We start from the raw sequence: 26,548 nt of genomic DNA, 5'->3' as shown, positions 1-26,548 counted from the left end.
ACAAACTGAGTATTGAATTCTTTGAATCTCTCAGTGCATCAGTTTTTCAACAAGGATCCATATTTGGTGTCTACCAAAAATTGCACAACGTGAGAGTTGTGAGTTAAGTTTTATGTGGGGCAAAATGAGGACTACAGCCCGGGAGGCAGCACTTCAGATAGCTCTGAGAAACTGCTCCAAAGAGGTAGGGGGGAAGGTCAATATATATGTGATTGGTGAAGGTGGAGTACACGCAATCAAGCACACATTTTTGCAGAAGGTTGCTGCTAGTCTCGTGAAGGTTACTGCCAGTCACAAGGAGCAGATGTCACCATGAAAGATTTTAGTGCTTTTCTAGATACAAGGAGATGCAAGAATTTGGCTCATAAAATCTTCTCCTGAAAATATCTATCTGAAGGGCTCTTCTGCCAGTTTTTCCCAGAGCACAGAATGCCTCATTCCTCATCTCTGACCTGAACTCCTTTCAGGGTGTGTTGAAGGTCAGCGGTCGCTGCAGCTTGTGATTTGATCCTTGTAGAGGCAGATGGCAAGTGCCAATTTATAGTTGACGTCAGGATCACCTGTGCTCTACCCACAGAAACTTTAATTCAACAAGGGCAGGACAGCAGGCCACAGACTTTGGTTTTTTATTTCTTAAAGCTCTTTAAATGATTGTGATTCACGACCAGGTTGAGAACCACTGTCTTAAAGGATGATAATTATAACATTTTTAATCATAAAAAATAAACTACTCTTACAGCTTGGAAATAAAATAGAGTGAGAGAAAATCTGATTTTAGCTATATTTTGTGAGGACAATAAGTTGGGTGACAAAGTTTCCTTGCAGCTCAGGTTTTATTTCTCTTACTTTAGTCATTTGAACTGCATCATCCATCAACACTCATTGGAATTCCATAAATAACTTTTTTCAGTTGTGCCACCTGCAATTACAGGAAAAAACCTTTACAAAGATAAATCAGCCCTATTTAAATACCACTGGTTGTTCCAGGGGAGAGGAGTACACTCTAACAAGATGTCTCATAGAGCTGTGCTGAACATTTCAGGAGCCACAGGACAAAGCTCCATCTTAAACAGTTAATTCAGATCACTGAAGAACTCATGAGAACGGAATTCAACAATATATTAGGTCCTTCCTGTGGAGGACCTTCCTCCCTAATCCCAAAACCTGGACTATTCCACTGCAGGGTTGTTTACGTACCATAAGGTCCTCCCAGGGGACATTTGGCAATGTCTGAAGATAGTTTTTTTTTTTTTTTTAACATCTTTATTGGAGTATAATTGCTTTACAATGGTGTGTTAGTTTCTGCTTTATAACAAAGTGAATCAGTTATACATATACATATGTTCCCATATCTCTTCCCTCTTGCATCTCCCTCCCTCCCACCCTCCCTATCCCACCCCCCTAGGTAATCACAAAGTACCGAGCTGATCTCCCTGTGCTATGCAGCTGCTTCCCACTAGCTATCCACTTCACGTTTGGCAGTGTATATATGTCCATGCCACTCTCCCACTCCATCACAGCCTACCCGTCCCCCTCCCCATATCCTCAAGTCCACTCTCTAGTAGGTCTGTGTCTTTATTCCCATCCTACCACTAGGTTCTTCATGACCTTTTTTTTTTTCCCTTAGATTCCATATATATGTGTTAGCATACTGTATTTGTTTTTCTCTTTCTGACTTACTTCACTCTGTATGACAGACTCTAACTCCATCCACCTCACTACAAATAACTCAATTTCGTTTCTTTTTAGGGCTGAGTAATATTTCATTGTATATATGTGCCACATCTTCTTTATCCATTCACCCGATGATGGACACTTAGGTTGCTTCCATGTCCTGGCTATTGTAAATAGAGCTGCAATGAACATTTTGGTACATGATTCTTTTTGAATTATGGTTTTCTCAGGGTATATGCCCAGTAGTGGGATTGCTGGGTCGTATGATAGTTCTATTTTTAGCTTTTTAAGGAACCTCCATACTGTTCTCCATAGTGGCTGTATCAATTTACATTCCCACCAACAGTGCAAGAGTGTTCCCTTTTCTCCACACCCTCTCCAGCATTTATTGTTTCTAGATTTTTTGATGATGGCCATTCTGACCGGTGTGAGATATCATCTCATTGTAGTTTTGATTTGCATTTCTCTAATGATTAATGAGGTTGAGCATTCTTTCATGTGTTTGTTGGCAATCTGTATATCTTCTTTGGAGAAATGTCTATTTAGGTCTTCTGCCCATTTTTGGATTGGGTTGTTTGTTTTTTTGTTACTGAGCTGCATGAGCTGCTTGTAAATTTTGGAGATTAATCCTTTGTCAGTTGCTTCATTTGCAAATATTTTGTCCCATTCTGAGGGTTGTCTTTTGGTCTTGTTTACGGTTTCCTTTGCTGTGCAAAAGCTTTTAAGTTTCATTAGGTCCCATTTGTTTATTTTTGTTTTTACTTCCATTTCTCTAGGAGCTGGGTCAAAAAGGATCTTGCTGTGATTTATGTCATACAGTGTTCTGCCTATGTTTTCCTCTAAGAGTTTGATAGTGTCTGGCCTTACACTTAGGTCTTTAATCCATTTTGAGTTTATTTTTGTGTATGGTGTTAGGGAGTGTTCTAATTTCATACTTTTACATGTAGCTGTCCAGTTTTCCCAGCACCACTTATTGAAGAGGCTGTCTTTTCTCCACTGTATATGCTTGCCTCCTTTATCAAAGATAAGGTGACCATATGTGCGTGGGTTTATCTCTGGGCTTTCTATCCTGTTCCATTGATCTATATTTCTGTTTTTGTGCCAGTACCATACTGTCTTGATTACTGTAGCTTTGTAGTATAGTCTGAAGTCAGGGAGCCTGATTCCTCCAGCTCCATTTTTCGTTCTCAAGATTGCTTTGGCTATTCGGGGTCTTTTGTGTTTCCATACAAATTGTGAAATTTTTTGTTCTAGTTCTGTGAAAAATGCCAGTGGTCGTTTGATAGGGATTGCATTGAATCTGTAGATTGCTTTGGGTAGTAGAGTCATTTTCACAATGTTGATTCTTCCAATGCAAGAACATGGTATATCTCTCCATCTATTTGTATCATCTTTAATTTCTTTCATCAGTGTCTTATAATTTTCTGCATACAGGTCTTTTGTCTCCTTAGGTAGATTGTCTAACAAATCACAGGACAGCCCTTCCATGACAAAGAATTATCCCAAAGGCCGAAGTTGAAAACCCCAGCATTGGTCCAAAACTCCCCTTCAGGTCCAAGCTCTGTAACCCATTAGCTAAGTGACCCAGGCCAAATTTATTAACCTCTTTAAGCCTCAGTTTTCTCCCTTGGAGAAAGACTAGAGTCTGAATTTAATGTTCTCTCCCATTCTAAATCTTAAGATACTAAAATAATCAAATTTATATTGAAATAATACCTAACCCTTAAGCATATGCAATGGGCCAGAGATCATACTAAGTGTTTTTATGTTTTCTACCTCATTTAACCTTCAACATAGCCCTATAAGGCAGATGCTACCACTATCCTTCTTATTCAGATGAATAAACTGATGCACAGAGACTTGCCTAAGGTCACAAAGTGGTAAGCAGCAGAGCCAGGATATGAACCTGATCAATCTGATTCTGGAGCCCTCATTCTTAACATATCTTCTCCATCCTTTTGGACCTTTGGACAGAGGATTGAGTTAACCAAATCCCTCAATTCACAGCCCACTAAAGACCATACAGACTGTGGGTCAGAAACAAAGAGACACTATTTTTAAGCTACAAATTAGACAAGATTAAGAAAACAAAATCTGAAACTGTTGAGGATCTGATGCTATAGGCTGCTTATACCTTGCACTGACACTGTAAAAGAACTTTCAACATGAAGAGCCATAAGAATGTTCACACTCTTCAATCTACTTTACTTCTTGGAGTCTATTCAAAGAAAACAATCCGAAGTACGGTAAAGAACTTCATAGAAAGATGCTCATTGCTCTATTTTTATTAATATAGAAAATTTAGAAACTTAGGGAATGGATATATAAACTTGTTAGAATATTATGTTAGAATATTATGTATCCATTTAAAAAGTTTAGAAAAATTACAAAATAACCCACTTATGTAAATAGGAAAAACGGGAAATTTTTTTTCATTTTTTTATTGTGTTAAAACACATATAACATAAAATTTACCACCGTAACCATTTTTAAACGCACAATTCAGTGGTGTTAACTACATTAGCATTGTTATGCAGCCATCATCACCATCTAGCTCCAAAATTCTTTTGATCTTGTAAAACTGAAACTCTATATACATATTAAACAATAACTCCCCATACTCCCCTCCCTCAAAGCCCCTGGCAGCCACCATTCTTCTGTCTGTCTCTATGATTTTAACCACTCCAAGTACCTCATATAAGTGAAATCACACAGTATTTGTTACTGGCTTATTTCACTTAGCATAATGTCTTCAAGGTTCATCCATGTTGTAGCATACCGAAGAATTTCCCAAGGCTGAATTTTACTCCTCTGTATGTATATGCCACATTTTGCTTATTCATTCATCTGCTGATGGACACTTGGGTTGTTTCCACGTTTTAGCTACTGTGAGTAATGCTGCTATGAACGCTGGTGTATAAATATCTCTTAAAGATCTTGCCTAAATTCTTTGGGGCATATACCAGAATCAGAATTGCCAGATCATATGGTAATACTATAATTTTTTAAAGAATCTCCATACTGTTTTCCACAGCTGTTATACCACTTTACATTCCCACCAACAGTGCACAGGGTTCTAATTTCCCCACATCCTCACCAACACTTGTTTTCTGGTTTGTTTTTTGGATAGTAGCCATCCTAATTGATGTGAGCAGGACAGAACAATTTATGTCGTAGCAAACACAAAGATATACTGCTCAGATACCCCTTCAATAAAGGAATTCCTGTCTAGTTGCAAGGACTGTGGTTAGCTGACAGCTTCCTGCTGTTAACCCCTTTAGAATCCACCTTAGCTTTCAAACAGAGTGTACCCTTTCCTCAGGACTGCCCCCAGCCAATGACTGGGCAATGTGGTGGTACAATGGCTTAGCCCTTTCCAACCAGTGAGGCAATCTGGCAATCTGGGCTGGCAGAGATTTTGTCAGGTGTGAACTGCAGTCTGATGGCTTCCCATGTCCAACCTAATCCTTTCTCTTTTTCTTTACAGGCATTACTCCTCAATAAGCCCTTTGCCCTCCTACTGCATCTCAATCTAATTCCTGGAGAACCCAACTGGCACATATATTAAATGTACTCTGATTGAGAAACAAAAACCAGTGGGGAAAAATAAGACTACCAATAAATAAACTAAAATGTTAGCAACAACGGTGGGAACTCTGTACTATCCAAGTATTCCTTAACCAACATCTATTGCTTGTACATAATAAAAAACATTAAAAGAAGACTCTATACTAAATTTTGCTCCTGAGGAAATATTCTAATGGTAGGATAAATTGGTATATTTTGTACACAATGTGCCCAAAAATTCACCGAGGGGTGAGTCATAAACAAACTGCTGGTGTTCTTCAAAAAAAGCACATGCCCAGGTACTAAGGAACTAAAAGATCAGGCAGTGGGCTTCACAGACATTTCACAGGCTTTACATAGACATTTCATAGGGTTCCTCATTTGTGTAATTAAAATTTGTACTCACTTAAATTAAAGATTTTTAGAAGAGATAATGGAGTCTGTTCAGTTCACCCTCCTATTCTCATGGATGAGGTCAATGCCCCAGACAGGATAAGGGAAGAACAGTTGTTGGCCTTGTTTCTCAATGCCTATGTCCATTTCTCTTTCCAGCTATACAGATAATGTGTCCAAATGCAGGAAGCACATTAAACATACAATTCCAAAAAGGATAAAATAAGATTATTCCAAGAACTATTCAAAATCTATCTCTTTCTATGAAAAACTGAATGGTGGCACCTGATATTGCCATTCCAGGCAGTTTCCTCGCCAAATGCTGACTCCCTCAGTACATGAATAGACACAAGCATTTATCATCTTAAAGAATCTCTCAAACCAAATCTCCAATGCCTCCCCTTCCCAGCTATCAATTTCTCCCCTTTCCTTCCCTGCCAATCTTCTCAATAGTACACTCAGTTTCTCTCCTCCTCTACCTCAAACCCTTTGATGTACACTCTCATTTGGTCTCCACAGAAACTCCTCTTGATAAGAGTCAACAACGATCTCCAAAGAAGACTTCACAATCCTTATTTACAACGCCAAACTGTGAATCTGACCATTGCCACAAGTCCCATCATTACTCAATCAGCACTTCATCTCAGTAGATATAGAACTGCCCCTTAAATACTGGTTCCATGCCCAACCTTCTCACTCTATCCCAGCAGTTCCCAAAGCTGGCTGCACATTAGAAGGCTGGGGAACTCTTTAAACCACCTCCCCACCGCCCCCAACTCAAGGACATCACAATCTCAGAGGGTGGGGGTAGGAAGTATCCCTGGCAGTGTGTGTTTGGGTCTTTTGGGTTGTTTTTAATTAAGTACCCAGGGTGATTCCAATGTGCAGCCAGGGCTGAGAACCACTCCTCCATCAGGCTTTCTGGATCTCATCTTTTCTCCCCCCATGTATCTCCAGCCTCAAATTCTCTTCAGAATCCCATATCTATATATGCCCTTGCCTTCTAGACCTGCATAGCTCACAAGCACCTCTGATTCAAATAACCAACATTCATAGAAATATGTTATTTTCTCCTATATCTATTCCTCCTTAATCGCTTACCTCAGTGGATAAAAATCACCATCTATTCCAGGAATCAGCAAACCTTTTCTGTGAAGAGCCACATAGTAAACATTTGGCTTTGTAGGTCATACAGCCTCTGTCACAATTATTCAGCTCTGCTGTTGTAGCACAAAAGCAGCAACAGACAACAGGTAAAGTTTGAGTGGAGCTATAGTCCAATAAAACTTTATTTATGAACACTGAAATTTGAATTTTAAATAATTTCCACAAGTCATAAAAAATCATTCTTCTTTTGATTTGACTTTTTCCAACCATTTAAAGATGTTAAAACAGTTCTTAGTTTGTGGGCTGTGCAAAAAACTGTCAAGCAGGTCGGTTTGCCAACTCTGGTCTTCCCCCTTACCCAAGCCAGAGATCCTAGATGTCCCAATTCCTTCCTCTCTTTTAGCCACAAGAATCAATCATTACCTCTAGTAAAGTACTTGTCACAAACTATTGTAAGTGTTTATGGCCTCCTTCAACTGACAGTAAGATCCTTGAAGGTAAGAAACATGCCTGTTCTAAGACATTAGTTTCTTTTTAGTTCAGCTCATTTTTGAATTTAACAGTAAGGTTTAAAGAGAAAAGAAAAACACAACAAATTTTAAAATGCATTAAATAAAGGCTCAGGCAAACGTGGAGGATATTCCTTATCAAGTACAAATAATAAAGATCTTTGCTATTCAATGCTTCAATAACTGCTCAATTTCTGTTTTCTGGGTGTTTTCTGCTTTTCAAGGCCATGAAATGTTGTATGGATCTTTGCAACAATCAACTTGAGATGCCAATACCGTTGCTGATCACCACGAGAGCTGGGTTTATAAGCAGCCTTTATGCTTTCTACACACGTCTCCTTTCTAAGTGGCACCTTCAACTATAATCACGTCTTGAAAGTCATTCAATAAAGAAGGAAAAACCAGGCATACTAAGAAAAAAAATTTAAAGACATAACCAGAAACATCAAAAATCAGCAGCTCAACAAGGATCAGAATAATAACCATTTGTTAATGCTTAGTATGTGTCAGGCGCTGTGTCAAAGTGTGTAATGTTCAGTATTTAACATACCTTCAAAACAAGCACAGAAAACAGATGCTTCATTTTGCAGATGAAGAAACTGTGCCACAGAGTAGTTAAATAACTTGTCCACAGTCAAACAATTGGTAGGTGACAAGACTGAGACTCAAACCCATATATGATTTCAAAATCTATGCTCTCCCCACTGGCTGAATAGGGCCTATAACCTAGGTAGGTCAATAGCCACTGGAGGAGAAGGGCTTCCTCCAGAAGGAAAGTTTCAAAGCCTTGTTTGAAATGTATCATAATTGTCATATAATTACAAAACTCCTGAGTATGGTGCCACGTACACAACCAGTGAGGCTTTCTAATCACTGTCTAACTAAATGAATAAAATAAACTGAAAGAGCCAGTTCCTTGATATAGCGGAACCTCTTACTCTAAAGATGGGAAACAAAATCTTACAGCAAATTAGAACACTGCCATGGTTCCATTTCCTACTGTTAATAGAACCATTGTCAGGAAGTCCCATGCTTACTATAGCAACCACTGGTCTTGCTATTCACAAAGTTTCTGCCTTTTTGCTTCCTCAGGAAACAGACAAGAAAATCAGGCTCCTGATCTCTTTCTTTAAAGGGAAAGCTGTCGTTTAAAACTGGAAATTAATAAATGAATATGTAAAAGTAATTTTATACTTTGGCTGACACCCAATATTTCTGTACATTAAACTCAGTCTTTACAGCACACAGTCTTATCTTTTTTATCTTCAAATACAGGAGTCTAGAAAATCTGCTAAAACTCTCCAGCCACAAAAATCTAAAAATACTGGATAAATGCTTACATCCTTTGAAAAGTTTAGCTAAGTTCTCAAGAAAGTAGAGGAAACTGCTAGAGCCATAACAAGTTACCATAAGGTTAGAGGTCAGAAGTCCAGGCACACCATGGCTGGATTTTCTGCTCAGGATCTCATCAGGATAAACTCAAGATTTATGCCATGCTGTGTTCTCATCTGGAGCTCAAGATCCTCTTCCAAGTTCACATGGTTGTGGCAGAATTCAGTTCTGTGCAGTTGTAGGACAATGGTCCCTGTTTCTTTGCTACTTCTCATTCAACTGTTGCAGGAGAAGGGGGCACAAGAGAATGGTCACATCCCAGGTCTCGGGCAAGTCCCTGGGATAGGCCGCCAAGTGAGGGTCCTTGGCTTCGCACAGGGAAGAATTCAAGAGCAAGCCAGAAGTAGAGTGAAAGCAGATTTATTCAGGGAGATACACACTCCATAGACAGAGCATGGGCCGTATCAGAAGGTGAAAGAGCCCTAGGAGATACGCATTCCATAGACAGAAGGTGGACCATCTCAGAGGGTGAGAGTGGCCCCAGGCTGTGAGGGTGATTAGTTTTTATGGGCTGGGTAATTCCAACTATTTTGGGGAAGGGGCAGGGATTTCCAGGAATTGGGCCACCACCCACTTTTTGGCCTTTTATGGCCAGCCTCAGAACTGTCATGGCGCTGGTGGGTGTGTCATTTAGCATGATAATATATTACAATGAGCGCATAATGAGGCTCAAGGTATGCTGGAAGTCATCTTACAGCATCTTGGGCCTAGTTGGTTCTAACCAGTTTTTATCATATTCTCAACGGCTGTGTCACTCTTTCAATGGTTGTGCCCTGCCCCCTTCCCTCCTGTCTCACAAGGGCCATTCTCAGCTGCTAGAGGCCATCTGCAATCCCTGCCATATGGACTCCTCCATCTTCAAAGCCAGCAATGGAAAAATCTCCCTCTTGTTCAATCCTTCTCATGTTTTAAATCATCTGACCCTTCCTTGCTGACTCTGGACCCCCAAATTACAACTTTCTGCTCTTTGAGAAACACCATTAAAAAATAAAAAAGCAACTCACAGGCTGGGAGAGAACATTTATTTTATTTATATAGTTGGCTAAAAAGTTCATTCAGTTTTTTCCATAAGATGGCTCTAGTAGCACTTAGTTGTCTTTAACTTCATTCAGAACAATTTTGTTCGACTGTATGCGACAACTGTCATATCAGCATGCATTTAAAAAAAGACTTATCAGGGACTTCCCTGCTGGCACAGTGGTTAAGAATCCACCTGCCAATGCAGGAGACACGGGTTTGAGCCCTGGTCCGAGAAGATCCCACATGCCGCAGAGCAACTAAACCTGTGTGCCACAACTACTGAGCCTGTGCTCTAGAGTCCGCATGCCACAACTACTGAAGCCCGTGCTCTGCAACAAGAGAAGCCACCTCATTCAGTGAAGCCCTCGCACTGCAACAAAGAGTACCCCTGCTTGACGCAACTAGAGAAAGCCCGCACACAGCAACGAGGACCCAATGCGGTAAAAAATATTTAAATAAATTAACTTTAAAAATAAATAAATTAAATAAAATAAAAGACATCAAAATTGGTGAATTTTTGTGTAGCCATTTTAATATTGAAGATGGAAGAAAAGAAGCAACATTTTCGGCATATTATGCTTTCTTATTTCAAGAAAGGTAAAAATGCAACTGAAACGCAAAAAAAGGTTTGTGCAGTATATGGAGAAGGTGCTGTGACTGATCAAACATGTCAAAAGTGGTTTGCGAAGTTTAGTGCTAGAGATTTCTCCCTGGACAATGCTCCATGGTCAGGTAGACGAGTTGAAGTTCACAGCAATCAAATCAAGACATTAATTGAGAACAATCAACATTATACCATGAGGAAGATAGCCGACATACTCAAAATATCCAAATCAAGTGCTGAAAATCATATGCACCAGCTTCGTTATGTGAATCGTTTTGATATTCTGGTGCATGTAAGTTTAGCGAAAAAACCTTCTTAACCGTATTTCCGCATGTGATTCTCTACTTAAACATAATAAAAATGTTCCGTTTTTAAAACAAATTGTGACAGGAGATGAAAAGTGGATACTATACAGTAATGTGGAACAGAAGAGATCGTGGGGCAAGCGAAATGAACCACCACCAACCACACCAAAGGCCGGTCTTCATCCAAAGAAGGTGATGTCTTGCAATAAAACCTTTTCCGCTCCCAATTCCACGTTTTGGTTTGTTTGGCCTCACTGTGGGTCTGGCACACGAACTTGGGTTCGACAACAATTTCACTACTTATTGAGCCCCAAACTTATACACCATACTGAACATCTGCCATTGGCCCTCCCACAAACACCTTGAACTCAACATGTCCAAAATTGAATTTAGCAACTTGGAAGTATAATGGTTAGGAGGCAAAGGTTCTGGAATGAAGACTACCTGGGTTGAAATCCTGGCCCTGCCTCTTTCTTATTAAATGCCTGACCCTGGAAAAGATACTCCAATCTTTCTTTGACTGTTTCTCTCATCTGTAAAATAGAAATAACAATTTAAACTATCCCACACCAACAGGTTATAGTTTATGACAGCGAATAAAATCAAGGTCTGAAACGGTCAATCCTTGTTTCACCATGGAGGCTCATGCTATGTTGAGATGTGAGTTTCATGACAATGGGTTTGTGAAACCAAAAAACTACAGTGCTTCTTAGAATCAAAGATGTAGTTTCCATACCACCACATTTTAACCACATTTCTGTTATCAATGATGTGTACATCTTAAAATATTTTTTTGAAAAACTGACATTAACTTGATGATAACGAAGGAAATACTGAAGTAGATATTGCCTCTCAAAAAAAAAAAAAAAAAGAAGGTGATGTTGTGTATATGGTAGGATTCGAAGGGAGTCCTTTATTATGAGCTCCTTCTGGAAAACCAAACGATTAATTCCAACAAGTACTGCTCCCAATCAGACCAACTGAAAGCAGCACATGACGAAAAGTGTCCAGAATTAGTCAACAGAAAACGCATAATCTTCCATCAGGATAACGCAAGACGGCACGTTACTTTGATGACCAGGCGAAAACTGTTACAGCTTTGCTGGGAAGTTCTGATTCATCGTCATATTCACCAGACATTGCACCTTCAGATTTCCATTTATTTCGGTCTTTACAAAATTCTCTTAATGGAAAATTGTCAATTCCCTGGAAGACTGTAAAAGGCACCTGGAACAGTTCTTTGCTCAAAAAGATAAAAAGTTTTGGGAAGATGGAATTATGACATTGCCTGAAAAATGGCAGAAGGTAGTGGAACAAAACAGTGAATGCGTTGTTCAATGAAGTTCTTGGTGAAAATGAAAAATGTGTCTTTTATTTTTACTTAAAAACCAAAGGCAATTTTTGGCCAACCCAATATTATATACATATAATATATGTATATATGATTAATGAACTGTATCCAGAATATATAAAGGACTCTTAACAACTCATGTGTAAGATAATTTTAACAAATGATAATCCAAAAAAAAGGGCCAAAGATTTAAGATGACACTTCACAGAAGCAAATATGGCCAATAAACACATAAACAGATGCTCAACATCATTAGTTATTAGGAAAATGCAAATTAAAACCACAATGAGACACAACCACAAACTCGTTACAATGACTAAAATTTAAAAGCTGACAATACCAAGTGTTGGTGAGGATGTGGAGGAACTAAAACTCTTGCACACTGCTGATGAGAATATAAAGTGTAAAACTATGAAAAACAGTTTGGCAGGTTCTTGTAAGGCCAAACATACATTTAAACCATAAAACTCAGCAATTCCATAAAAACATATATCTACAAAAAGACATGTACACATATGATCCTAGCAGCTTTATTCATAAGGGAATCAAATTAGAAATAACCTAAACGCTTATTAACGTATGGAAGATAGACTACAGTATATTCATACAATGCAAAACTGCTCAGAAAAAAGAAAAAAGGAATTAACTACTAATATACCTAACAGCATGGATAAATGTCAAAAACAACATGCTGAGTGAAAGAATCCAGACGGAAGAGTACTACTATATGATTCTAGTTACACAACACTCTAGAAAAGACAGTCTAATCTACAGTGACAGAAAGCAGATCCACAGTTGCCTGGGGTGCAGGAAGTAAGGGGAGAGAAGAATGACTGAGAAGGGCACAGGGAACTTTCTGGGGTTAAGGAAATGTTATATATCTTGACTGTGGTGATGGTCACTCAGGTATATAAATTTGGCAAAACTCATTCAACTGTATATGGAAAATGGGCACATTTTATTGTAAGAAGATTGATTATACCTCAATAAAGTTGATTTTAAGAAGATAATATCATTTAGTATTTGATATCCTGAAGACATGCCTGCAATACAATCTTGCAGAACAGTCATTCATAATAAACCCTACGTACAATGCAAAAGATAGGATAAAACACAAGCTAACAGCTAATTAATTACTACTTAAAAGTCTATGTATCAATGTCATACATCACATTAATAAAAGGGAAAAATACATGATCATCTCAACTAATGCAGAAAATAATCACTTAACAAAAATCAAACACCCTTGCAAGACAAAAACGCTCAACAAACTAGGAATAGAAGGGAACTACCCTAATATGACAAAGGGAATTATGAAAAACTCACAGCTATATTGAATGGGGGAAAACTGAAAGCTTTCCCCCTAATAGCAGGAATAAAACATGAACACCCACTTTTGCTGCTTCCATTCAACAAGGTACTGGGAGTTTTTGCCAGAGCAATTAGGCAAGAAAAAGAGAAAAAAACAGGCATTCAAAATAGAAAGGAAGAAGTAAAACTATCTCTCTTCATATACAGAAAATCCAAAAAAAACCACACAGAAACCGTTACAGCTAAAAATTAAAGCTAAGCTGCAAGATACAAGATCAACACAAAAAATCAGTTGTAGGGGGCTTCCCTGGTGGTGCAGTGGTTAAGAATCCACCTGCCAATGCAGGGGACACAGGTTTGAGCCCTCGTCCAGGAAGATCTCACATGCCGCGGAGCAACTAAGCCCATGCGCCACAACTACTGAGCCTGCGCTCTAGAGCCCGTGAGCCACAACTACTGAGCCCACATGCCACAAATACTGAAGCCCGCGTGCCTAGAGCCCGTGCTCTGCAACAAGAGAAGCCACCACAATGAGAAGCCCGCACACCGCAACAAAGAGTAGCTCCAGCTCGCCGCAACTAGAGAAAGCCCACATGCAGCAACGAAGACCCAACAGCCAAAATAAATAAATTAATTTTTAAAAAAAATCAGTTGTAGGGACTTCCCTGGTGGTGCAGTGGTTAAGAATCTGCCTGCCAATGCAGGGGACATGGGTTTGAGCCCTGGTCCAGGAAGATACCACATGCTGCAGAGCAGCTAAGCCCATGCGCCACAACTACTGAAGCCCACGCACATAGAGCCTGTGCTCCACAGCAAGATAAGCCACCACAATGAGAAGCCCGTGCACCTCAACGAAGAGTAGCCCCTACTCGTTGCAACTAGATAAAGCCTGCGCGCAGCGACAAACACCCAACACAGCCAAAAATAAATTAATCAAAAAATAAAATAAAATACATCTTTAAAAAAATCAGTTGTATTTCTATACACTAGCAATGATCAATCCAAAAATAAAGTTAAGAAAAATCCCATTTAAAATAGCATCAGAAAATAAAATACTTAGGAGTAAATTTAACCAAGGAGGTACAAGACTTGTAAACTGAAAAGTACAAAACACTGCTGAAATAAATTAAACATGACCTAAATAAATGGAAAGACATCCTGTGTTCAGGGATTACAGGACTTGATATTGTTAAGATAGCAACACTCCCCAAATCAACCTACAGAGCCAATGTAATCCCTTTCAAAATCCCAACAGTACTTTTTTTTTTTTAACAAATAAAAAAGCTGATCCTAAAATTAACATGGAATTGCAAGGGACCCCAAACAGCCAAAACAGTCTTAAAAAATAAAAAAGATGGAGGACTCATACTTCCCAATTTCAAAACTTAATACAAAGCTACAGTAATCAAAACAGTGTGGTAATAGCATAAGGTGATAAAGATCAAAGGGATAGTATTGAAAATCCAGAGATAAACACATACATCTTTATTTAATCAACTGATTTTTTGATATGAGTGCTAAGATTATTCAATGTGGGGAGGGGGGGGAATAGGCTCTTCGATAAATGGTCCTGGGAAAACTGGATATCCACATGCAAAAGAATGAAGCTGAACCCTTACCTCACACTGTTTACAAAAATTAAAACAAATCAGAGACTTAAATATAAGAAAAGAACAATAAAATTCATAGAAGAAAACAAAGGGGTAGGTCTTCGTGATACTGGATTTGGAAATGGAGTCCTAAAAATCTTATCTAAATGTGACACCAAAAGCACAAACAACAAGGACTTCCCTGGTGGTCCAGTGGGGATGACACTGTGCTCCCAATGCAGGGGGCCCGAGTTCAATCCCTGGTTGGGGAACTAGATCCTTCATGCATGCTTCAACTAAGAGTTCGCATGCTGAAACTAAGAAGTCTGCATGCCACAACTAAAGATCCCTCATGCCACAACTAAGACCCCGTGCACCCAAAATTAAACAAACAAAAAAACACCCTAAGGGCTTCCCTGGAGGCGCAGTGGTTAAGAATCTGCCTGCCAATGCAGGGGACATGGGTTTGAGCCCTGGTCCGGGAAGATCCCACATGCCGCGGAGTGACTAAGCCCGCGCACTACAGCTGCTGAGCCTGTGCTCTAGAGCCCGTGAGGCACAACTACTGAGCCCGCATGCCACAACTACTGAACCTGCGTGCCACAACTACTGAAGCCTGCGTGCCTAGAGCCTGGGCTCTGCAACAAGAGGCCACCGCAGTGAGAGGCCCACACACCACAACGAAGAGTAGCCTCCACTTACCGCAATTAGAGAAAGCCCGTATGCAGCAACGAAGACCCAACGCAGCCAAAAATAAAAATTAATTAACTAATTAAAAAACCAAAACAAACAAACAAAAACACCCTAAGCATTAAGGGCACAATTTAGATTTAAAAAACAACAGCAACAAAAAGCACAAATAACAAAAATATAAAGTGTACTTCATCAAAATTTTAAATTTTGCACACCATAGAACACTATCAAGAAAGTGAAAAGAGGGGCTTCCCTGGTGGCGCAGTGGTTAAGAATCCGCCTGCCAATGCAGGGGACACGGGTTCAGGCCCTCGTCCAGGAAGATCCCACATGCCGCAGAGCAACTAAGCCCATGCGCCACAGCTACTGAGCCTGCGCTCTAGAGCCCGCGAGCCACAACTACTGAAGCCCGTGTGCGTAGAGCCCGTGCTCCGCAACAAGAGAAGCCCAGGCTCGCTGCAATTAGAGAAAGCCCGCACTCAGCAACAAAGATCCAACGCAGCCAAAATTAAATAAAACTTCAAAAAAATTTTTAAAAATAGAGTGAAAAGACAGAATGAGAGAAAATATTTGTAAATCACGTATCTCATAAGGGTCTTGTAACCAGAATATACAAAGAACTCTCACAACCTGGCAACAGAAAGACCCCCCCCCAATTAAAAAATGGGCAAAGGACTCGCCTAGACATTTCTCCAAAAAGAAGATATACAAATGGCCAACAAGCACATGGAAAAATGTTCATCATTAGTTGTTATGGAAATGCAAGTAAAAACCACAATGAGATCCACTTCATTGAGACACCTTGTACATTGCTGGTGGTAACGTAAGATGATGTGGCCACTGTGGAAAACATATTGGTGGTTCCTCAAAATGTTAAACAGAGGATAACTATATGACCCAGCAATTCCACAACTAGGTATATATCCAAAAAAATTGAAAACAGGTATTCGAACAAAATTTTGTACATGAACGTTCACAGCAGCATCATTCACAATAGCCCAAAGGTGAAAACAACCTAAATGTCCATTGCTAGATGGATGGATAAACAAAATGTGGTATACAAATACAACAAAATATGATTCAGCCTTAAAAATAAAGTACTGTGAGGAAAAATAAGGTAAGGATGAAACCAGCATAGTGAGAAAGAGCTGAAAGCATCATAAACAAATGGATATGCAGCCTTAAAGATACCATCAAAGTATTTATCCTCTAGCTCTAAACTTTTCAGCTAGTTAGCCAAAAAAGTGCCTTTATTACTAAATGAGTTAGTTGAATTTTATGTTATTTTCTCTGACTGATATTCTAAATATTCTAAGTAATATAGATAGATGATAGATAAATATAAAAAAGTAAATAGATATATATTGGGTTGGCCAAAAAGTTCATTCGGATTTTTCCATACCATCTTACAGGAAACCCAAATAAACTTTTTGGTCAACCCAATACATAGATGATAGAGCACAAACTTCATGACACAGGATAAAGAAATAAGATGTATTTGCCCTTAGAATAAAATGGGATAACTTACTGGAATGCATATTTACCTGTGTGATGTATGAAAAAATCTACCTGATTTACTGGTTACTAGAATACTTTAGTTTTCTAAATGCTGAAAGCAACCAAACTCTTATATATGACCATCTTGATTTCATCAAAACAGATCATGTAGGTGACAGTTGGTGATCAATCTTCCAGTGCAATATTCGAAAGAATACAACGACCATATGTTAGTTGATCCAGTTGAGTTGCATATAAATGATTACCTTCATTCTGAATTTGTTTTTATAAAGCAAAAAAAAACCACTTTTTTTTTTATAACCTCTAAAGGGCAGCAAAAGGAAATGTTTAGTTTTTAGAGGATAAACTAACAGTAGTCTCAATACAGTGTGAAGCTAGCAAACTATCACTTGAATTAGAGCATTTTATGTCTAAAGAACAAAATTAAATACCTAAAATTTGCCAACCAAAATTTGAATAAGATTTTTTTTCTCCCAATATAATAATGGCATTATTTATGGTAAAGTAATTTATGCAGATTCAGAAGAATAGGGTTGAATTCTTGCTCTGCCATTTCTTGCTCTGCCATTTAACCATTGGTAATCTGAAGCAAGCTATTAAACCTCTGTAAATTCCATATAAATTCTAAATAAGTGATAGACATTATTGTTTCAAAAAAAAAGGAATAAAGTACTGATACATGCTCCAACATGGATGGACCTCGAAAATGTTACACTAAATGAAAGAAGCCAGAAAACAGGTCACATACTGTATAATTTCATTTATATGAAATGGAATACTTAAATCCATAAAGACAGAAAGCAGATTAGTGGTTGGTTGCCGGGGATAGGGAGGAATGGGGATTGAGTACCTAATGAATACAAGGTTTCCTTCTGGGCTGATAAAAATGTTTTGGAACGAGACAGAGGTCTTGGTTGCACAGCATTGTGAATATACTGAATACCGATGAACTGTACACTTTAAAATGGTTAATTTTATGTTATGTGGATTTTGCCTCAATTTTAGCAAAGTCCATGTAATTTAAAGTATGACTAAGAATTTAGCTATGCAAGCAAAACCAATTAAGGTGCTACAGTCTGCACAAGTGAGGTTTTTATACCAACTGAATTTGAGATAACCTCTTTTTCTGCCTGTGATACCTCTTCACATGTATGCCATGAACAGTGAAATCTTTACTTTGAGATTCTCAAATGCATGTGTAGAGAGGAAGGATGGGACCAATCACAAACTGGGAGAAAAGCTAAGACTGATTTTTTAACAAGGTTTTTCACAAGTGATACTAAGACTAAAGATAATAAATGATGCTACTTCTATATGGAGAATAAAAATCAACTGTTTTGGGACTTCCCTGGTGGCGCAGTGGTTAAGAATGTGCCTGCCAATGCAGGGGACACAGGTTCGAGCCCTGGTCCGGGAAGATCCCACATGCCGCGGAGCAACTAAGCCCATGCGCCACAACTACTTAGCCTATGCTCTAGAGCCCTCAAGCCACAACTGCTGAGCCTGCATGCCACAACTACTGAAGCCGGCGCACCTAGAGCCCGTGCTCCACAAGAGAAGCCACTGCAATGAGAAGCCCGCGCACTGCAATGAAGAGCAGCCCCCACTCGCCACAACTACAGAAAGCCCGCGTGCAGTAACGAAGACCCAATGCAGACAAAAAAATAATTAATTAATTTTTTAAAAAATCAACTGTTTTCTTAAAAAAAAACAAAGTAAAACTACAGCCAATGCTTGCTATTCGTGGTAGTTATGTTCTGTAAAGTTGCCATAAACACTGAATTAGCAAATACTGAACTACTGTTCCTAAGGAGAAATACAGGATTATGTTATCATGGTCACAACATTTTGTCAACCAAAATGCCGTTTGTGTTAATATAAGTTCATTCGTCAATGTCTTTATAAAACAAACCAATCTCAGAATTGAAAACCTACCTTTCCACATAACCCTTTCCCTGAATGACACTTAGCAGGTATTTAGAAATTATTTTCCGAAGGTTCCTGATCTGTAGAACTTGCACTGCCTGCAAGTTTACCATTTTTCACACAGTATCACCTTTAGAAACGTAAACCAGCCAGCACTAGCCAAGAAGGGTTTAATATTTTCTTTGTCCTGGATAATGTAACTGTAAACTTCTTTGGCCTTCAGCCTTGTAACAGTGCTGTCCACTATACCTTTTTCATGTTTATCGCCTCACAAATCCACATATTTACCCAGTTTCCCCTCTTTTCCATAGATTCACATGCACTATACATGTTACCTTAGTACTTTCATGTATAGATCAGCAAATTTCCCTTTCCTTTTTCTGGATGTTGATTCATTAACACTGAATTTACAGCCAACAGCACTGTAAGATATGACTGAATGAGGTTTACCTAAAACATGTATTTTCCCCATAAGGCCCATCACAGCCTTCTCGAAACTTAGGAATACTAGACAGCACACTTGGAGGTCAATTCCAATAAAAGCACAAAAATGTAAAAAAACATAACACTAAATAGACTGTAAAAAAGGACACTTGTTGACAGTATGAAAGCTGAAACAAGAAGGCAGAGCATCACCTTGTTTGACTTTAACTGGGAATATACGTGTTGGATGATTCAAATTTTTCACCCCTCTGCACATGTCCCCAAACAACCGTGAAAGCACAAGTACTGATTCTGGGGTCACAAATAAATTTTAGCAAGTAGATAAATCTACAAATAATTTTGATCCACTGCACTTCCTTCCTTCTTGAATAATTAAGTCTAAAACTCATTAGGTGGTGCTGAGCAAGGCTGGCATCCACCTGGTCTCAGAAGGAAAGACTAGGTACATTAAAGGGATGATCTGAGCAGGGACTTCCCTAGTGGCACAGTGGTTAAGAATCTGCCTGCCAATGCAGGGGATATGGGTTCCAGCCCTGGTCCAGGAAGATTCCACATGCCGTGGAGCAACTAAGCCCATGTGAGCCTACTCAGCAACTATTGAGCCTGCGCTCTAGAGCCTGCGAGCCACAACTACTAAGCCCACGTGCCGCAACTATTGAAGCCCGTGCGCCGCAACTACTGAAGCCCATGTGCCTAGAGCCCATGCTCCAAAACAAGAGAAGCCACTGCAATGAGAAGCCTGCACACTGCATCAGAGTAGCCCCCGCTCACCGGAAACAGAGAAAGCCTGTGCGCAGCAACGAAGACCCAACGCAGCCAAAAATAAAAATATATATATAAAATAAATATATAAATTTATCTTAAAAAGGGGTCTGAGCAATTAAATAAATATATTAAGAATAATAGGAGCAAGATTCTCTGTCAGAGAAGGGTGTTTCAAGTACAAAAAAGGGAGAAAATAAAATGAACTCTGAGGTGTTAGCCTAGAATTGGAGGTTCCAATGTGAACTCACAGCATTTTATATATATGTATATATACAGAGAGAAAATATAGATATGGATGCATATGTAAGAGAATATTTTGTGTATGTATATGTATATTCCCTAGCTCTGTCCAGAGAGGCTTACAAGCAGCAATGTCTCAGTATAACAATCATACCTAGCGTCCAGACCTGCTTTTTTTTTTGGCTGTGCTGTGCAGCTTTTGGGATCTTAGTTCCCTGACCAGGGATCAAACTCATGCTCCCTGCAATGGAAGCTCAGAGTCCTAACCACTGTACCACCAGGGAATTCCCAGACCTGCTTTTTTTTTTTTTTTCTTAATTATTTATTTATTTACTTTTGGCTACGTTGGGTCTTCGTTGCTGTGGGCGGGCTTTGCCTAGCTGCAGTGAGTGGGGGCTACTCTTCGTCACGGGCTTAGTTGCTCCGTGGCATGTGGCATCTTCCCGGACCAGGGCTCGAACCTGTGTCCCCTGCACTGGCAGGCGGATTCTCAACCACTGCGCCACGAGGGAAGCCCAGACCTGTTTTTTTCTTTTTCTTTTTTTTTTAAATTAATTAATTAATTTATTTTTGGCTGCGTTGGGTCTTCATTGCTGCATGCGGGCTTTCTCTAGCTGCGGTCAGTGGGGGTTACTCTCCGTTGCGGTGCACGGACTTCTCATTGCAGCGGCTTTCCTTGTTGCGGAGCACAGGCTCTAGGCAGGCGGGCTTCAGTAGTTGTGGCTCGTGGGCTCTAGAGCTCAGGCTCAGTAATTGTGGCACATGGGCTTAGCTGCTCTGCAGCATGTGGGATCTTCCCAGACCAGGGATCGAACCCGTGTCCCCTGCACTGGCAGGCAGATTCTTAACCACTGCACCACCAGGGAAGTCCCATAGACCTGCTTTTTAAATATGCTCTTCAATAAAAGGAACCAGGGCTTGTTGAAATGACTGATTCTAGGGCTGAGGGAGGAAAAGTATAATACAAGAGATTGGAACATCTTGTTGTGCTAGAAGGTAAAAAGGGAAGTGATTAAAGAATGATAGGACATGTCAAAAGGATATAGGAGCCAACTTGAAGGGTTTCCACTGGCCAAATGTGGGACAAATTCAGGCTCAGAGTAACAAATTATATTAATAGATAATAACTCGCTGAATAAAATAGGAATCCATAAGTCCATATCAATTTAATAAATGAATGGAAGAAAAGAAAGCTTTTTGTTACAAAGGAATGTCCACTGATGAATGTGGAAGGAATAATAAAATTAGAAAACTGTCATTTGGCAACCATCATAGTAATAATCCTGCCAAAAGTTATCAATAGATGCTAAAACCAGTGGGTGAAAGTTTGACAAGAAATGAGATAATTTACATGGTCTCAAAGTACCTCTTCCTCGCAAAACACTTATTAACTACAAAGGGAAAAGTGAATAAATTTACAGTAGAGAAAACTGGTAGACACCACCTTAGTATCAAGTCATCAAGGCTAACATTACGAGAAACAGGACACAATGGAAATTGTGAATAAGATTAGAATAAAAATACACCACCCTTTATGCGGTATTCCTGACAAAATGCATATTCTGAATCAAACCATGAAGAAACATCAGGCCCAAATTGAGGAATATTCCTCAAAATAACTAGCCTATATTCTTCAAAAGTATCAAGATGATCAAGTCAAAGACAGACATGACAACTAAATGCGATATGTGATTCTGAACTGGATTCTCCTGCTATACAGTATTTTTATCAGGACAAATGATATCTATGGATCTCTGTTATCAGGGAAATCTAAGGATTAGCTGGTACTACTATATCAATATTAAGGTCCTGATTATATGGGTATATTGAGGTTATATAAGAGAATATCCCTGTTTGTAGGAAATACACACCAAAGTACTCAGGACTGATGGGGCATCAAGTGAGCATCTTACTCACAAATGGTGAAGGAAAGGAAAAGGCTCTTTGTACTACTATTGCAACTTATCTGTAAATTTAAAATTATTTCAAAATAAAGGACAAAATGCAAGTACAACAATAAAGGACACACCAATGTCTCAGTATTATAAAAATCTAATTCTTCCTTAGCAAAATTTCTGGACAGAAAAGTATCCTTATACCCCAACTTACTTTTTACTAGCTTTTCTAATAATGTATCTCATTTTTGAAGCACTCCCCAATAGAAATTTCTGTGATGTTGGAAATGTTCTACATAGCGCTACCCAATACACCAGCACACGTGGCTGATGACTATCATACTGGGCAGTGCAGTTCGAGAGAACAGCAGTAAAAGCCATAAAAGATTTAAAAGCTTTTTCATAAAAAATTAGTTTAATACTAATTAGATTTTAAGATAAGTTAAGTTACTTTACTTTTTCTATATTTGCTGATAGACTAATATACCCTGTATATTTTTCAGTACTCCTATCTTCTAATTTCTTATTCAAGTCTGAATGGCTATTAGAAGCAACCACCTATCTTTAGTTTGAGAGCAGTTTTTGTTTTTTTCTAAACTGACGTTCTTTTTGGTATACCACTCCTATTGATTCATACCCATGTCTTCTCTACCTTTTTGAAGTATGTCTTCCTAAAAATCTAGGGACATGTACATGCCTATCCAATATTCCCACTTCTGTCTCTCACAAAGTTAGATCACAAAGTCACTTTCTCTCAAACTTCTTATAATTTATACTTTACTTTTACTTACTCTCTCTTACTCATCTTCCCCCAATCATAGCTGCTACACTGTATGTAATTGGTGTTACAAGTTTATTTCCTGCCATGCTTAGGATAAGGTTCCTCCTGATCAGATCAGCTTATTTCAGGACAAGCATATTATTCCTTTTCCACATGAAATATACTTAATTATCACTTAGTCAATCAGTGTTTTAAACCAAGATCTAAAAGTCAAAGTCTCCTATAATGAAATCATCTACATAGAAAATAGGAAAAGAATAACACAACATGCTTCATACACATCAAATTCTACAACTCCTGATTTGAAAAGAAATGCAAAGTAGAATTCTCATCCCTTGTGATTCACCTTGCTAACCTAATGCCTTGAGCAAATGCAGTAGCAGTCACACACCTACCAGGTTCGGTTATTGCTCATGACTGACTTAATTCAGAACTAGAAAAAGAAAAAAAAGCAAAAAACTGGTTTGTATACAACAGGCCCACAAAGTGTTAATACCTATGCCAAACATCTTTAGAAATATTTAACAAATCTAGGAAAATACAGAATCCTATCAAAATTAGAACTATTTTAAACACGAATTGGTTTAGAAAATTCTCTCCACCCTCTTGCTTCTATTAATAACTATTTAAAACAACAAAACTGGAATTAAAAAGCAATTCAAAACTCAACATCAAAGTTATTTATAAAATGCTTAATGGAACCAGCAAAGTTCTAGTTTCATTTGAAAAATCAAACTCTAGACTTCAAGGTCAACAAGGTATCAAATGCAAGCAGTGCTCATCATGCTTTCCCAGTAAAACACCCAAGATGATACAAAAGACTGGGGTGGGGGAATTTTCTGGGGGCTCAACTCCACATGCTCTGGCTTCTGAACCGAAGCAACATGTATAGTACAGCAGAGGCAGGAAAGGGACAGGACTCACCCTCTTCTACCTCTGTTCAGGAATACAGAAAACTTAGGTACCAGAAAAATAAGCAGCAATTCAAAAATTACAAGAAAACTTTTTTTGGTTTCTAAACACTGATAAATGTAGTATTTGCTTGCTGTAAAAGTCTCAAGCAGTACGCAAGTTTATGAAGTGAAAAGTGAAAGCCTCCCATGTTTTCATTTGCCTTTCCGGGTTCAGTATTGGATCAATAGTTCATACAGTTACTGACATTTGTATTTATTTGATGAATTGTCTTTGCCCATTTTTCTAACAGGATATTGGTCTGTTTCTTATCCGTAGGTACTCTCTCATATTAGGATGATATTCTTTTCCTGACATATGGTTGCAAATATTTTTTCCCCCAATTTGCAGTTTATATTTTAGTTTTGTTTATATTATCTTTTTAAGCAGTCAAATTTTATGCAATCTTTTCCTTCTTGATTTGGGCCTTGTGTAATGCTTTACCCTAAATAGAGGTGAGCAAATCATCTGATTTTAGTAAGACCTGCAAGCTAAGAAACAATTTTACATTTTTTAATGGTTGGAAAAAATAAAAAGAATAATATTTCATGATACGAAAATTATATGAAATTCAAACTCCAGTGTCCACAAATAATATCAAACACAGTGGTACTCATTCATTGATGTATTGGCTATGTATGGCTGGCTTCAACATTACAATGGCAGAATCGAGTGGCTCCCTGTATATGTTGTACTCACAGAGCTTTGCACTGCTGCTCAGTGTACCACACATCGCAGTGATGAAGTTGCAAGTCAACAGCTTTTGAGTGCCACACATGCATACTGGCATACTGTGATAGTTTTTTGGGTTTTTTTTTTTACCAGTGCATAGCCATCAAGTCAAAACAAGAAAAGAGAAAAGTGGACTTTGTCATGCTTTTAAGGCACAGTGGAGAGTGTGGATTATTTTGTTATCAAGTCAGATGGGAAAGCATTGTGTTTATTATGCAATGACACTACAGCTGTGCTAGAAAAATTCAATATACATCAACATTACCAGACTAAGTAGTCATCTCAATATTCCCAATTCACAGGAAAGCAATGGTCAGAAAAGTAGAAAATTTGAAGTGGAATATCTCATCACAGCAGAATTTCTGGAAGGAAGAAAGGGAGGGAGAGAAGAAAAAAAAATGAGGCTGCAACCAAAGTAAGTTTCCAAGAAGCTCATTTGTTAGCCAAGCAAGGAAAGTAATTTGCCAATTCTGAGTTGATAAAATCATGCTGGGAGTTCCCTGGCGGTTCACTGGTTAGGACTCTGTACTTCCACTCCTGGGGGCCTGGGTTCGATCCCTGGTCAGGGAACTAAGATCCCGCAAGCCATGTGGGGTGGCCAAAAATAAAAATTAAAATTAAATAAAATAATGCTTGACTGCAGGAGCTCAAGAACTGTATTCAGAGAAAATAAACTTAAGACTATTATTAGCCTTTCAGCAAAACCAGCTGCTCCAAAAGTTGAGGACAATGGGAATAAAATTAATAATCTATTTTTTAAAAAAGGCAAATGATTTCAAGTTGATTCCCCTGTCCCTTGATGAGTTAGATGTTACTAATACTGCTCAGTTGCTGTTGTTTACTAAAGGAGTCAATGCCAAGTTTAAAGTATTTGAAGAATTAGCTTCTATGAATAGTCTGTGTGGCCAGAAGCTGAGAAAATACTAATTTAGAACAACTTGAAGTAGAATCTGCTAAGATGAGTTATAATTGATGATGTTTATAAAAATATATATGGAGTAGAAAAAGGCTTAGTTGGAACTTACAAAGCTTGTGAAGATATAAGGTGGTTGTTTATTATTTTTCATCAGCAGGTACTGTGGAAAATATTTGAATTTATCATGGTACTGAACCAATAGTGTCAATGGTGAACTTCATTCACTGTCATGGGCTAAACCACTGTCAGCAGCAGAAGCAGAATAACCTGTCTTGCCTGCCCACGCAGTAGTTTGATGGCTTAGCAGCTGTAAAGTTTTACTGTGATATATATTTTTTAAAGCTCAGGGTTGAGATTGAAGTTTCAGAACAATAAGACCGTTTTCAGTCACTATTATTACTATGATCACAAATGAAACTTAGCTTTTGCTGCAGATTTTATACTATTTAATAAATTCAACCTAACATTATAGGGCAGAACTGGACTTACATGTGAAACTTAAACTGCAGTTAATTCATTTACACAAAAGCTAGTAATGTCAAGCTGCTGTCAAATTTAAAACAAAAAGTGAGATCTCAATTCTCAAATTTGCAGTGGATATATATTTTTAGCTCAAACTATAATTCTGGAAGCATTTTTAGGACTTCAATGCAAGTGCAAAGAAAATTTCCATCTTTCAAAATCTATTTAACAGTGCAATTATGGCACTTACACATAACCTTCAACTGGAAGTAATTTATCTACAATGTAATGATATGCTAAAAGGCAAATACTAAGAGAAAAATCTAATGTAATTCTATAAATGTTTCCCAATTGATTAATATGTTCAATTAAAATCATATGCTGTGGGCTGACACCAATATTT

At 38.5% G+C, this 26,548-nt stretch overlaps 1 protein-coding gene across 4 annotated transcripts in view; it reads right to left on the bottom strand.

Annotated features, from left to right (window-relative positions):
- The window catches only part of PTPRA (protein tyrosine phosphatase receptor type A), a 191,238-nt gene that overhangs the window by 132,248 nt on the left and 32,442 nt on the right, over positions 1 to 26,548 (bottom strand). For 2 of the 4 annotated variants that reach the window (XM_036825605.1, XM_036825607.1), the window contains exon 2: positions 25,033 to 25,129. The exons of the other annotated variants lie outside the window; for them this stretch is intronic. The gene's annotated coding sequence lies outside the window, so the exon portion shown is untranslated. The remainder of the gene's footprint in view (positions 1 to 25,032; positions 25,130 to 26,548) is intronic. 4 annotated transcript variants of the gene reach the window in all.

Source organism: Balaenoptera musculus, chromosome 15 (genome assembly GCF_009873245.2).
Source record: "Balaenoptera musculus isolate JJ_BM4_2016_0621 chromosome 15, mBalMus1.pri.v3, whole genome shotgun sequence".
NCBI lineage: Eukaryota > Metazoa > Chordata > Mammalia > Artiodactyla > Balaenopteridae > Balaenoptera > Balaenoptera musculus.
The sequence above is the reverse complement of the archived record's forward strand: the minus strand, read 5'-3'. Positions and strand labels throughout refer to the sequence as shown.